Raw genomic sequence first — 5,422 nt, forward strand, 5'->3', positions numbered from 1 at the left:
CGCTGTCACGGAAGGAACTGCGGGAAGCGTGTGGTCAGGGGGAGGGCTGGGAACAAACTCAAATGCCACTGGGGCCACAAGGTCATGTCAGAGGAAGATGAGAGCCAGGACCTGGAGTGGTGACTGCCACACAGACTATGGTCCTGCAGGGCTCAGGATTTCTGGGCATCCTATTTTGTTAAAGAACATTTGTAAGATACAATTTTTAATGTAAAATATTGCAACTTTTAAATATAGAAACAATTCAAGTTTAAAAATAAAACCCAAGACTAACTTGTGACCTGCAATGGAGTCCAATTCCACCCCCTTTTTATAGATGAGGTAACTGAGGCCCAGGGGAGTGGCCCATCAGAGGCCACACAGAGACCACCATCCAGTGCCACGGAGTGGTTTCTGGGGCACCTGTGCTGTCAGCTCTGATCAGGAGATGGCGTCCGTGACAGCCTGCCCGCAAGCCCCTGGACCCCAGCCCAGCTCCTCGGGTCTCATGCAATTCGCCTCATGGGACTCTGCCCTTGGCCTTCTATCATGTCCTCTCTGGGGTCCACGTTCCCCAAATCTCCCTGAGTATCTGTTCCCTGACATGTCCCTTGCGGACTCCAGAGTGGGCCAGAACATTCTGAGCCCCTGCTGGAAGCTGGGAAAGGCTGCCTGCCGATGGCCCTGATGCTGCCAAGCCCTTCCCACATGCCATTCCCCCTGCCTCTGGACATTCTGCCCTTCGCGGCCCAGCTCCACACAGCACAGCTGACACTCCAGAAAAATCTCATAACACCGAATTAGGAACATGTCAGCGAAAGGGGAAAATGAGATCATGGCCACCCTGCCACCTTCTCCGGCTGGCTAAATCTGTCAGCAGGCCGTCAGTCGTCAAGCCCTCCCTGACCCCTCCTGCGTGTCCAATCGTGTGTCCGAGACAGGGGCATGGGACGGTTAAGTGAGGAGATGACACACAGCCTTGTAAAACCAGAGGAGAAAGTCGGGTGCCAAGATGAGCATTGCAGACACTACGGGTTTGGTGAGCGCCGAGAAAGGGGTGGCCAAAATAAATGATGGCTAGCCGAGAAAACGGGCCTAGAGCTATCTTGAAGACTGGATAGAATTTGTATGGATGGCGAGGAGGGGAGAGGACGTTCAAGGCACAGAGTGGGGCAGGGTGTGGCATGTTGGGAGACAGCGGTGGCTCGGTGGCTCTTGGGTGAGGCCCTCGGTCGCTCTGACTGCTTCCTCATCTGCAGACCGGGGCTTGGGCTGGATGAGGCCGCCGTTTTCTTTCCCCTTCAGCAGAAAATCTGTGCTTTATTCTTCCAGCACCTGGCTTATGCCTAACATCTACACTCGGAATGAATGAATGATTGATCGAACAATTTAACTAAACATCAAGCCAATGAGAAAAGGAGAAGAACAGATACCTGAATAAGATAATTTAGTATTTTAAAGTTTTCAGGGCGCTTTCCTGTCACCACTGGTGTCTTCCCTGTGACAGCCCTGGAGGCGGACAGTGTGGGTTTCATTGGTCCCACCTGACAAGTAAGGAAACCGAGGCGTGGAGTGTGCTCGGCGGATCAGCGACGTCCCCGAATGGCGAGTTTGGGAAGGAACTGAGCCCGATGGCTCTGCCCTGCTGGGTTCCCCGTCTCGGGCACCTGTCGCCTGCAGTGAGGGTGCCCTCGGTCCTGCTACTGAGGTGGTGGGGGCGGTGCCTGGAGCACTTATCAGAGTGAGCTGGTGTTTGAGGTCCCTGTGAGCGGCCTGTGGTGGTCTCTCACTGTGTTCTGAACTCGAGCTGGGGAAGAGGAGTGCTGTTTATTGTCTCTCCAAAACCCCAGCAGAGATGTTAAGCAACTTGCTCGGGTAACCTCAGGCTTTACCTGGGGTCCCCTGGCAATCAGCCGCCTACTCTTTCCAACTGGAGGAACCCTGTCAGAGAGGAATGGGAAAAGTGGGAGAGGGGGCCTGTGGGCTAGATGCACAAGATTGTTCTCTGGTCATGTAAGTTTGGGAAACGACAATGGTTTAAACTTCTGTCAGGTTCTGTTCTGCAGGACTTATCAGAGCCATCAATCACAACTACACTCTGGATCTCCAAGTGGAGATAGATGGAACAGGCATCATCTTCCAGACTTGTTGGACCACATGGGTGAATGTGAGGGTCTCAATGCCACTGTTGCCCGTTTGGGGAAATGTTGCTGCAGACGCCCACTTGATTCTGGGAGGTGGCATGGTGGAGTGGGAAGACGGAAGGCTTAGCTTCACCACAAAGGGCTCAGGTGCCTGTGGTGGAATTCCTAAGCCTCTGTTCTTGCATCTTTCAAAAAGAAATAGTACGTTGATCTCATTGTGTTGATGAGGATAAAATGGGATAACAGATGCCACAGCAGATCCTTCATTACACAGGTACCCAAAGAGGTGCAGGCACTGAGAGATTTACAAGAAAAGATCAATGGAGAAGTAACCATTCATTTGACTACAGGATTCTCTGAGCTGCAAAATGACCCACCAGGTTTCTTTAAGTTGCAAGCCCCTGCTGGTCTCTCTCCTTCAGGCTGATTTAAAATAAGGTACAATTTAAACTATTCTGACTTATCAGAAATGCGTCTATTTATAAAACAAAGCTCAGGTGTGGAATTCACCCCATGTTCCTCAAAGGCTCCTTATAACCTCCGGGGCTCCAGTCGAGGTGCCTGGGGAGCCCCACCCGGGAACTCAAGCCCTCTGCCTCTAGCTTCTCCGTTAGTTTTCCTGCCCTGGTTCCCCTAAATGAGTTCCTCACAGACTCAGCCCCTCATCCCCACGTGCCCAGGCAAGTTCACGCCCATCTCCTGCTGCCTGGGATTGGCTCCTCCTTGTGACAAAGACGGCTGGTTCCTGGTTCCCCTGGGGATCTTTCTCCCCGTGGCCCTTAGTGATAGAACTGAAGACTCTATTCCCCAGGCAGGCTTGCTGGAGGCAGGTGTGGCCACAAGTCCAAGTTCTGCCAGCGAGATACAAGGGGAAGTGGTGTGTACACGTTCTGGGTCATGCCCGTCCTTAATGGAAAGGGCGTTTCCTCAGCTTCCACTTTTCTCCTTTCCGTAGGCCGAACTCACGATATGATGGCAGGTGCTGGAGCAGCTATCTTGGACCGTGTGATAAAAGTTACTGATTGAGAATGGCAGAGCAATAAGACGGATGGATTCTGGGGCTTCAAAACCATGAAACTGCCATGTTAGCCCTGGACTGCTTAAGTTATTATTGTCACATGGAGGAGAAATAAACTTCCAGTGGGTTTAAGCCATTGTTATTTTGATCTTTAGTTACAGCAACTGAACTGCTTCACTTTGCATAGCTACTTCTAACCATCCTTCAAAAGCTACCTGAGGGCCACTTCCCCCAGGAAGCATCCCTTGATTGTACCAACGATAGCCCGCCTCACGTACCACATTACCCATCCCAGAGCATGTTGCCTCAACCAAATCTTGATGCGCCGAATTCTATTTTATTTAATGTTATCACTCCAATATAGGGCATGGCACACATCAGGAGGCATGGAAAGACGGTGATTGAGTTGGGTTGTGACTGTCCTTTGTTCATGGTTGGTTTGATGTCCCTTTCACAGCATAGTACCTTCCAGACAGCCCCATATGCCACTGTAGGGCGGGGCCGGGTCACCGACCTCTGTCGCCAGCATCTATGCCATATAACACTCAACTGAGACTTACATGTTACCAAAAGAAAGTGCTGGGGAAATAAGGCCAGCCAAGGCTGGTGGGGTGTGGCGGGGGCCACTCCCGGCGCCGAGCCTTTAAATACAACCTGATGTCAGAGAACTCCATGACATGTAACCCAAGAAAGGGCCTGCTATAATCGGATTCTTCCGACGTGGAAAAATAAGGCAGGCTGACTGCCGCCACCACGGAGAGGCGACAAATGTTTGACCTTGGGTGTGAGGATGACTGACTGATTCCTTGCTGTCACAGGGAGAAATGCACACCTGTTCCAGCTGGAACACAGTCAACCCCGGCCAGTCACCTTCAGATAGACCAGCTGGAGTCCTGAAAGAAAAAAAATGGTTCATGTTAGCTGTTATACAATGAAGCCATTCAGCAGCTGCCCAAGATGGAATAGACTGCCTCATGAGGTAGTGAGCTCCCTGACACTAGAGGCAATCAAGCCAGGTGGCCGCTGGTGAGGATGCTTTAAGGGAATTCCAACCTTAGGTTGGGGAAGGAGTTTGTACTGGGTGGCTTGATGTTTTGTGATACTGTGATTTTTCAGACTGCAGTGTGAGTCTCCTTTCTATTGGCTCCCTCTCAACATTGCTCTCCAGAAGCCTGCCATAGTGCCTTAAGTTTGACCATACGAGCTTTATTCATTGGAAGTAACGCGTCAGGATCTCCTGGAGATGTCTGTTAAATAAAGGGGTGCTACCTAAGGTTCTAGCTGTTGACTCTTCCTTGTCAATTCGTTTAGCAGCCCCTCCCCTAGAAGGCTGAATGCAGGGGGTCCTGGGGCACTGGACACCACAGCAGGGGCTCTGACCATCCAGAAGCCACCATGAAGGCAGAGTGTGCTTGGGGCGGGGGGTGGGGTGGGGAGAGAGCTGAGGGTACATGAGGACCTGAGAAAGCATGTGAAGTGGCCTGGAGCACCATCTACAACACTGCCCTCCAGTTCACAGGTGGCCCTGCCTGGCCCCAACATCTGCACAGCACCTTCCACTTCCCAGAGGGAGCACTGGACTAGGCGTCCGGAGACCTGGCTGCTGGCCCTGGCTGGCCCAGTCCCTGGCAGTGGGTTTGGGTGCGTTGCCGTGCCACCCTGCAGAGCTCAGCTCATTCCACCGCCCAGCAAGAGGAAGGAGTGCTGGTCTCTGAGGGCCCTTCCCCCATGATGGGGTCTGAGACCAGGCCCAAGGCATCAGGACAGGCTTCAGGGTCCCCCAGACCTAGTTATGAAACTCAACTCTGCCTTTCCTGAGTGGTGGGACCTTGAGCAAGTTGCCTCAGCTTCCTGAGCCTCAGTCCCCACCTCTGCAAAATGGGAACAGTAATGCTTGCTTCGAAGGACGGTCAAGAGGATGAAATATAAGATGCCTTGCACAGCGCCAGGATGGGTGCTGGAAACGGCCATTATTTATAGCATCGTTTTGTTGGTTAATGCCTCAGTGAGACACAGCGGCCTTCGCCCGTAAAAGGCAAGAGGCAGCAGGATTCAGACCCAGTTGCCGGAGTTTGTCATCTCTCCAAGAGAGCCAGAGCCAGTTGCTCTGAGCTCCTGCCAGCTCGGACACTGGCCTCTTTCTTCCTTCTGGCACCCGTTCAGAAGAACACTTGGCTACAATGGGGGCTGTGCCGGGAGCTGCAGGCATGGGAAGCCTGGGGCCCCCCTCCCAGCATCCTCTCCACTCACTGGTCATCCTCCCAAAGTGGCCCCCACTGGC

At 52.7% G+C, this 5,422-nt stretch overlaps 1 long non-coding RNA gene across 1 annotated transcript; it reads left to right on the forward strand.

Moving 5' to 3' along the window:
• Positions 1–886: 886 nt before the first annotated feature.
• Positions 887–4,355, forward strand: LOC139046256 (uncharacterized). The gene is made up of 5 exons (XR_011506095.1): positions 887–1,018; positions 1,312–1,530; positions 2,032–2,146; positions 2,398–2,561; positions 3,079–4,355. It is a non-coding gene; the product is annotated as an uncharacterized lncRNA (long non-coding RNA).
• The last annotated feature ends 1,067 nt before the right edge of the window (positions 4,356–5,422 follow it).

This window comes from Equus asinus, chromosome 2, assembly GCF_041296235.1.
Source record: "Equus asinus isolate D_3611 breed Donkey chromosome 2, EquAss-T2T_v2, whole genome shotgun sequence".
NCBI classification, from domain to species: domain Eukaryota; kingdom Metazoa; phylum Chordata; class Mammalia; order Perissodactyla; family Equidae; genus Equus; species Equus asinus.